Below are 9,903 nucleotides of genomic sequence, written 5' to 3' on the forward strand. Positions count from 1 at the left end.
AGAGGAACTATAATTACCACAGAGCCTGGCATGATAGACGAGCACAGGGTGTGACAAGTCCTAGGCCTTGTGTTACGTGTCATGCAGTTTTCTCATCAGTGGCCTCGCAGGAAGGGGAACAACCCTTCTTTGTGGTCTGGCTCTGCTCTCCCCAAACGCTGGGGCTGAGGACATAGCAGACTCTCTGGGAACCTTTCAGATGAAATATGAGTGCCAATCCTGAGTCTGCCTGTTACAGAGATTGGATGAACTGGAGCAAGTCCCTTTCCTTTTTGAGCCCCCATCAATGCAGATCTTCTTCCTTCCTTCCATCAGTCAGGCAATCAACAAGTGTTTATTGAGCATTTACCACATCCAGTCATGGAGGCAGGCACTAGAGATTCATTGATGAAGCACACAGATTCCTTCCTGGATTCATGGAGCTCAGATGAACACAAGACAGACACTGAAATATTTTGACAATGGATAATTTAGCTATGGTTTTGCCAAGCTGTAGAAAAGGAGCAAAATAAAGCACAATGAGACTAACAGGTGGACATCAAGCAACCGGGTCATGAGAGTGAGGAAGACATGGAGGAGGGAGAGATGATGCCATTAGGGATTAGCACCGAGAGAGGTGAGGGGAGGACATCCTCCACCAGAAAGAGCTTGGGCTGTTGTAGGAACTGAGAGCAATCAGGGGACACTTGGTGGTGGTCACACAAGGTTTTGTGCACTATGCAAGTATTTTGGATTTTATCTTTAAGGCAATGGGAAGTTTTCTTTTTTTCCCATACAAAAATTTATACGTACACTGTTATGTGACTCTAGTTGCTCTCCCCATACTGAGACAGCACACTCCTCCTTTCCACCCCTGATTCCCCATGCCCATTCAACCAGCTCCTAACCCTCTCTGCCTTCCCATCTCACCTCCGGACAGAAGCTGCCCATTTAGTCTCTTGTATCTACTTGAGCTAAGAGGCACACTCCTCAGGATTATCACTTTATGTCCCACAGTCCAGTCCAATCCCTGTCTGAAGAGTTGGCCTCGGAAATTGTTTTAGTTCTGGGCTGATAGAGAAGTCAGGGGTCATGCTTTCTGGGGTTCCTCCAGTCTCAGTCAGACGATTAAGTCTGGTCTTCTTACTAGAATTTGAGTTCTGCACCCCACCTTTCTCCTGCTCCATCAGGGGCTCCCTGTTCTGTTCCCTGTTAGGACAGTCATTGATGGTAGCTGGGCACCATCTAGTTCTGGTCTCAGGCTGATGAAGTCTCTGGTTTATGTGGCCCTTTCTGTCTCTTGGGCTAATACTTTCCTTTTGTCTTTGGTGTTCTTCATTCTCCTTTACTCCACGTGGTTGACACCAATTGATGCATCTTAGATGGCCACTTGCAAACTTTTAAGAGCCCAGACGCCACTCACCAAAGTAGGATGCAGAACATTTTCTTAATAAGCTTTGTTATGCCAATTGACCTAGACGTCCCCTGAAAGCATGGTCCCCAGACCCCTACCCCTGCTACTCTGTCCCTCAAAGTGTTTGATTGTATTCAGGAAACTTCTTAGCTTTGGTTTAGTCCAGTTGTGCTGACTTCCCCTGTAGTGTGTGCTGCCCATCCCTTCACCTAAGATAATTTTTATCTACTATCTAGTTAGTGAATAACCCTCACCCTCCCTCCCCATCCTCGTAACCATCAAAGAATGTTTTCTTCTGTGCAATGGGAAGTTTTAAGCAAAGGATAATATGGACAGATTTCTGTTTCAGGAAGCCCACCACTATTCAGAGAATGGAATGTAGGAGGGTTCTACTAATAATAAACAATAATAAAACTCCAACATTAATTTAAGCCCTGGGTGAAGTACCAATCACTATTCTACATGATTACGTGGATTTCCTATGTAACGGTTATACACAGTTTATCACAGAAATAATTTACAGTTGATTGTAATGAGATAGGAACATTTCTTGGTCTTTATCTTAGTCTAGGGGGTTGGAAAGAAGTTTGCTATGTTCAAAGTGGCTGAAGGAGCACCCCATGAAAAGGCACAAAAAAAATTGTTAAATAGTTCAGTGTGTGTGTGTGAGTGTATGTATGTATAATTGTGATGACTTTGATGGGGGGGGTCCTGGTGGTGCGGTGGTTAAATGTTTGGTTGCTAACCAAAAAGTCGGCAGTTTGAATCCACCAGCTGCTCCTTGGAAATGCTATGGGGCAGTTCTACCCTGTCCCATAGGGTTGCTATGAGTCGCAATGGACTGATGGAAATGGGGTTTTTGGTTGGGAGAAGGGAGCTACGTTTGCTGCGGCTGGAGAGTTTTATCTCAGGTCTGATTATCAACAACTTTAAATGTCAGGTGGAGGTACTTGGATCTTATTTTGAGGAAGATGGAAACTTGTGCAACAATTGAACCAGGGAGGGAAAAAGCCAGGTAGCGTTGTTAGAAGATCTCTCTACAGCTGCAGTGGGAAGAATGTACTGGAGTAGGAAGTGGGGAAACTGAGAGACGGGGAGCAGGAAGGAGGCTTTGTGATGGTATAGGCAAGATGTCCTCATCTTCAGCTGAGCATGGAATGTGGTGAAGGACTCAGGGACATGGCTAAGGAGGTTCAGGGGGCAGAACTATTTAAATTTGATGACTGAACGTGAAATGGAAGAGAGTAAAGAATTGAGGGCTATCCCACTGTCTTCCTTGATTGACTGCAGAAGGCAGTGAGACCATCACCGAGTGGATGAGCCCGGGTGGAGAAGAAGGTATGGGAAGGTGTTTATAAGATTGTTCATTGTCTCCCAGAAGAAAGTACAACTTTTCTTCCTGGTTTGGGATTGTTAATTTTCTTTCTTCTTAACTTTACCCCTTACTGACTTCCCTATTTCTGTAAGTAACAGCTTCCTTCTCTTCATCACCCTCCTTCAAACCTCTGAATTATTTCTGCATCATCAGTGCCTCTTTATCCCCAGGAAGAACTGTCTATCTTATAATGTGGGTTCTTTCTTCAGGAACTGCATAAGAGCACTGGTTGGAGGGAAATTCAGAGAGATTAACTGAAGATGCAGCTGTCACATTTACTGTCAATCTTGAGCGGGTGACTTCCCTTTCCTGAGTCTCATTTTCCTCCTTACAGTAAGGTGATAATGACTTCTCTCAGAGTTGTTGTGAGGAACCAATAGGGCCTGAGATATGGAAGGAGTGCAATCTGGAGTGATCTCATGGTCCAGATGAAGACAAGTGGATGCTGAAATGATCATGGTATCAAACTTCACATCAACGGGCTTATTGAAGTCACACCACAAACAAAAAACAAACCAGTTGCCATAGAGTTGATTCTGACTCATGGCACCCCTATGTATTACACAGTAGAACTACTCCATAAGATTTTCTTGACTGTAATCTTAATGGAAGCAGATTGCCGGCCTTTCTTCTATGATACTGCAGGGTGGGTTCAAACCACCATCCTTTAGTTTAGCAGTAAAGAGCAAACTGTTCGCACTACCTAGGGACCTTTGTTAAGTACATATATTATAATGTCTAGAATAGCTACTTAGGTACTATACAAAAAGTTGTAGTGAAAACATTAATCAGTAAATTAAAATGGAATACTAAAAAATTTTCAAAAAAATCCAAAAGAAGATAGGAAATGAAAAACAGAACAAAAAATACAGGGACAAAATAAATAAATAAATAAATAAAATGGCAAACCTTATCACAACCTTATCAGCAATGACATTATAAATGGTCTAAACACAGCAATTAAAGACAGAGACTGTAAGATTAAAAACAAAACAAAAACAAAAAATAGACTGAAAACATAACCCAGCTATATGCAGTCTCCAAGAAATTCATTTAAATATAATGATGTCAATAGGTTAAAAGTAAAAGAATGAAAAACATACTATTCTAACAGTGTATAAATAGTATATGCAAAATAAAACAAAAAAGCTTAAGGGGCTGTATTGGATTTCTCTTTCTGTTGTGACAAATTATCACAATCTTAGTGCTTTAAAACAACACAACTTCATTATCTTACAGTTCTGGCAGTCAGATGGAAAAATCATTCTCACTGGGCTAAAGTCAAGTAATAGGGAGACAAGCATCTATTTCATCTTGGTCTAGAAATGGAACTCAGAAGTGCAATTGATTTGTTTTTTATATGGACCATGTACCCAGTGACATTGGAACGTTCCTTTTTAAAATTTGAATAATCAGTCTTTATATTGTTTTGGATTTTCTAAGTACACAGTTGTATAATCTATAATAGTTTTATCCCATCCATTTCACTGCTTAGCTTTTTTTTTTTTTTTTGCTTCATTTAATTGGTTGTTGCCTCCAGTGCCATGATGAATAGAATGGTCACAGTGAACGCTCTCGTCTCATTCTCAATCACAGGGGGAAAGACTTCAAGTTTTCACCTTTAAAAATGATGCTGGTTGTAGATTTTAAAATATACTTTGATAAATTATAGGAAATTCTCTTTTATTTTTGATAAGTTTTTATTTTCATTAGTAACTGATGGTGTATTTTATCAAAAGCTTGTTATGTATCTATGGAGATGATCATTTTTTATTCTGTTAATGTGCTGAAGTATACTGATTGATTTTTGAATATTCAACCATCTTTGCCTTCCTGAAAACAACAGTGTGATCATGATTAACCTTTCAGTATATTGCTGAATCTTATTTGTGAACATTTTTTTTCTTTTTTCTTTTTTTTTTAATTGTACTTCAGCTGAAGGCTTACAGAACAAATAGTTTCTCATGAAACAGTAGTACACATATTGTTTTATGACATTGGTTAACAACCCCCCAACATGTCAACCCTCTCCCTTCTTGACCTTTTTTTTGGTGAAAAAATACATAGCCAAAGATACACCATTTCAAAAATTTCTACATGCACAGTTCAGTGACATCGACTACGCTCTTCCAATTGTGCTGCTATTCTCTCTTTAGATGAAGGCTTACAGAACAAAATAGTTTCTCATTTAACAGATAGTACACTGAAATGGATGGGATAAAACTATTATAGATTATACAACTGTGTACTTAGAAAATCCAAAACAATATAAAGACTGATTATTCAAATTTTAAAAAGGAACGTTCCAATGTCACTGGGTACATGGTCCATATAAAAAACAAATCAATTGCACTTCTGAGTTCCATTTCTAGACCAAGATGAAACAGATGCTTGTCTCCCTATTACTTGACTTTAGCCCAGTGAGAATGATTTTTCCATCTGACTGCCAGAACTGTAAGATAATGAAGTTGTGTTGTTTTAAAGCACTAAGATTGTGATAATTTGTCACAACAGAAAGAGAAATCCAATACAGCCCTATGACAATGGTTAACAACCTCACAACACATCAACACTATCCTTACTCAACCTTGGGTTCCCTATCACCAGTTTACTTGCCCTATTCTGCCTTCTGGCCCTTGTCCCTGGACTGCTGTACCTCATTAGTCCCATTTGGTTTTATGGGGCCGTCCACTCCCAGGCTGAACGGTGAACCTCAGGGATGACTTCACCATTGAGCTAAAAGGGTGTCTGGGGGCATACTCTCGGGGTTTCTCCAGTCTCCTTTAGGCCAGTAAATCTGTTTTTTTTTTTTTTTTTGTGAGTTAGAATTTTGTTCTACATCCTTCTGCAGCTCTGTCCAGAACCCTCTGTTGTGATCCTGGTCAGAGCAGTCAGTGGTGGTAGCCGGGCCTCATCTAGCTGTACTGGACTCAGTCCGGTGGAGGCCTTGGTAGCTGTGGTCCGTTAGTCCTTTGGACTAATCTTTTCCTTGTATCCTGTTCTCTTCATTCTCCCTTGCTCCGGAAGGGATGAGACCAGTGGAGTATGTTAGATGGCTGCTCACAGGCTTTTAAGACCCCAGATGCTACTCACCAAGGTAGAATGTAGAACATTGTCTTTATAAACTGTGTTATGCCAATTGAGCTAGATGTTCCTCGATACCATGGTCCCCAGAGCCCTCCACCCAGCAGTTCGTCCCTCAGGGAGTTTGGATGTGTCTATGGAGCTTCCATGACCTTTCCTTGTACAAGTTGTGCTGGTTTCCCCTGTATTGTGTACTGTCTCACCCTTCACCCAAGATACCACTTATCTATTACCTATTTAGTATTCCCCAGCCCCCCAGCCCTGGTAACCAACAAAGATTGTTACATTTTGTGTGTAAACTTTTTCATGGGTTTTTACAATAGAGGTCTCATGCAATATTTGTCCTTTTGTGATTGACTTATTTCACTCAGCATAATGTCCTCCGGTTTCGTCCATGTTATGAGATGGTTCACAGATTCATCGTTCTTTCTCATTGCATAGTACTCCATTGTGTGTATGTACCATAGTTTGTTTATCCATTCATCTGTTGATGGGCTTCTAGGTTGTTTCCATCGTATTGCTATTGTGAACAATGCTGCCATGAACATAGGTGTGTGAACATTTTTTAGGAACATACATCTAAGTTTATGTGAGAGATTTTCATGTTTTATAGTTTTCTTGTCAGATTTTGGTATTAATTTTTTCCTAGATTGATAAAACATGTTGGGGAGCATTCCCTCTTTTCCTGTTTTCAGGGCAAGTTTGTGGAAATTTTGTTTGTGTGTGTGCTTCAGAGATGGGTAAGTGACTGGAAGAAACCAATCGTGAATCTTCCTGAACCTGGAGTTTACATTGGGGTAAGATTTTAAATTACAGATTCAATGTATTTAGTGTATAGAACACAATTCAGATTTTTAAATTGTTAAGACTATTTTAGTGAGTTGTATTTTTGATGATTTTGTCTATCTTAACTACATTTTCTAATATATTGGCATAAATTTGTTCATAAAACTCTGTTATTATCTTATCTCGAAAGTCTGTAAGATCTTTAGTGCTCTCCACTATTTCATCCCTAGTATTGGTAATGTGTGCCTTCTTTGTTTTCTCCTTGGTCAGTGTGACTAGGATTTATACATGTGATTAATGTTTATGAGAATGAGCTTTTTTTTTTTGGCTTTTTCTATTTTTTGTTCTCCTTCGCAATTACTCTCATCATTATTATTTCTTTCAGTCTACTTTCATTGAATTAATTTGCTATTTTTTCTAACTTCTGGATATGATAGCTGAGGAAATGGATTAAAAAATTATATTTAATTGTGCTTTTCAGTGAAGGTTTACATTAGGTCATTGATTTTTAGGCTTTTCCTCTTGTAATATTTTCAGTTAAGATTTGTAATTTTCCCAATTTATCTGTTTGTTGTGTAATATTTACATTTATCCTTTCACATCTGTTTTATTCTCTACTTTAGCTCATTGATTATTTAGAAGCATGTTGCTTTATTTTCAAAATATATTGATGTTAGTAGTCTTTGACTGCAGAATCAGGTTTCTTCAAAATATTTCCCAGAATCTCCTGGTGGTCTGTATCAGGAATTCACTAGTTAGTGACCATAAGCAGGTCCTGTGCCTTCCAGGTTCCCTGCTAGCCACATCCTTAAACGTGGGGTCTGGGTTTTTTCTGGGCTAATGCATGGTGAGAGCAGCATGCATACTGGGACCATCTCGGGGAGTCTCATGTCTAGGAGGAAGGGGGTGCGGTTGTCTCCTGTTTGAGTATCAAGCAGCTCAGCTGGGCATAGTCACATCATGGGGGTCTTCAGTCTGAGGGTGGGGTAAGAGTAAGAGACAAATAGTGGTTTGTGTGGGGGAAGCCTGGAGGAATGGAAAGGATGCACCTGACTCTTTGTCTGCCTGTCCTCTTCAGTTGTCTGTCCTTCATGTCCTGCAATTCCCTGGACATGGATGAAGGAGAGGAGGCCACTCCCCACCCAGTTCTTGAATGGCATATGTCACTGCCTGGGGGTTTTCATCTTCAAGGCTCTTCTGGAGAGAAGCAGTGAGGGGAGACTGGTCTCCTCGATTTCACCCTTGCCTTCCCTCAATTTTTCACACTGTTGCCAGAGTAATTCTTGAAACATTTAAATCAGATATTTTCAGTCCCCTGCTGACATAAAACCCGAGACTCTGCAGAACCTGGTCTCTTCCTGTAGTTCTGGCCTCTTATCCTAACACTCTAACTCTTATTTGTCTCCAGCCACATGACCCATCTTCCTCACTAAGCATGTTCCTGTCCAGAATCTTTGCGCTTGCTCTTTCCTCTGCCAGGGTGTGCCTCTCTATTAACTGCTTGTATGGTTCTCTCCAATCAGGTCTCTCCCCAAATGCCACCTTCTCACCACTGCTCCCTTATAATTCAGACTAACTCTCCCTGATTCCTTGTATATTGTTTTATTTTTCATAACAGCACTTTGCACACTTGGACACTACTCATGTATTTGCATTTTGTCTCTGACCTGCTAGAAGGTGAGCTCAGTGAAGATGGAGACAGGTTTGCTCACTGCTGTATCTGAAGCACCTAAATGGAGCCTTTATAAATGGTGAGCTTCCTCTAAGTATTTGTAGAGTGAATGAATGAAGGGAAGCAGAGGAGACTTTCAGGTTATTCATTTCTTCATGCACTCCATTGAGACTTGGAGCCCTATACCTACTAGAAGGTCAGACAGAGGAAGAGGAGCTAGCAAATGGGACCATGAAGAAGGGCTCCATGAGGTTGCAAGAAAACCAGGAGGCAGTGAGGTCACAACAGCCAAGAAGCGGCATTTCTAGAGGGAGAAGTCAACTATGGGATGATGCAGAGAGCTGAGAGATGTGAGGACAATAAAGTGTCCACTGGAATAAATTTGTCAACAAGAAAGTTTTTGGTATTCTGGCAGAAGCAGGGGACTCACTCAACTGTCCAGCTGTTCATGTACTCAGGCTTTTTTTCTGTCACGGCAACATCTGGCAGGGCCAGAACAAGAGGGCTTTATCTCTTGGGGAAAAAACAAACAAAAAACCCAAACCCGTTGTCATCGACTCTATTCTAACTCAGAACTATAGGACAAAGTAGAACTCCCCATAGGGTTTCCAAGGAGTGGCTGGAGGATTCAAACTGCCAACATTTGGTTAGCAGCCGAGCTCTTAACCACTGAACCACCAAAGCTCCTTATCTCTTGGAAAGTTATCCTGAATTCCTTCAGTCCTGCATGCCCCTCCCCTGTTCCCAGAGTGGCATTTGAGGTTCAGAGAGGGACAGCGATGTACCCAAGGTCACACAGTATCGGGTTGCATTCTGTGTCACCCCTAAGCCCCATAACCATTTCCAGTCTATCCCCTCCCAGGCATTGCCTATGAAATGTCTGTGCCCCCATGTCCCATCCCAGGATGTCCCCTTCTCTTCCTCTCACGAAGGTCTTCTTCCAGAATGTCAGCAGCTGGGCTGCAATTGGGGGAAGCAGAGAGGATATGTGAGGTGGCTGTGAGGTGAGTTGTGGGATGGGCTGGGGTCTAGAGGTGTTGGTGGTGGAAGTACCTCTTCTGCAGTCCTTGTCCTTGGGTTCTGGATTTGCATCCCCTTCAGGAAGTTGGAACTCAGGCTCTCTCAGGACAAGGTTAAGATCTACAGAGTCTAAGCCCTGAAAGTGTTATAATCTCCCACCCTCCACGTGCAAGTCAAGATAAAAGAAAGTAAACATTGCAAAACATTTGCATGTATCTTTCAAATATTTCATAAAACTTAAAAAGCTGAAAGAACACCTTCACTACCTGCAGTGCAGTGAATTTCTATTATATGGCCCTTTCAGCCATGGTCTGGTAACTCCCACAAAATGATTGGGTGGGACTGTGCAAAGAGTGTGGCATCAGGATTGGTGGAAGACTCATTAGCAACCTGCAATATGCAGATGACACAGCCATGCTTGCTGAAAGTGATGAGGACCTGAAGCACTTACTGATGAAGATCAAAGACTACAGCCTTCAGTATGGAATACACCTCAACATAAAGGAAACAAAAAATCCTCACAACTGGACCAATAAACAACGTCATCATAAATGGAGAAAAGATTGATGTTGT

The 9,903-nt window shown here is 41.2% G+C and overlaps 1 long non-coding RNA gene across 1 annotated transcript; it reads right to left on the minus strand.

Annotated features, from left to right (window-relative positions):
* Positions 1 to 6,927: 6,927 nt before the first annotated feature.
* On the minus strand, positions 6,928 to 9,746 carry LOC111821492 (uncharacterized). The gene is made up of 2 exons (XR_002824895.1): positions 9,364 to 9,746; positions 6,928 to 9,270 (listed from the first exon to the last, which is right to left on the minus strand). It is a non-coding gene; the product is annotated as an uncharacterized LOC111821492 (long non-coding RNA).
* Positions 9,747 to 9,903: the final 157 nt, after the last annotated feature.

The sequence above is a fragment of the Trichechus manatus genome, unplaced genomic scaffold (genome assembly GCF_000243295.1).
Source record: "Trichechus manatus latirostris isolate Lorelei unplaced genomic scaffold, TriManLat1.0 scaffold00087, whole genome shotgun sequence".
NCBI lineage: Eukaryota > Metazoa > Chordata > Mammalia > Sirenia > Trichechidae > Trichechus > Trichechus manatus.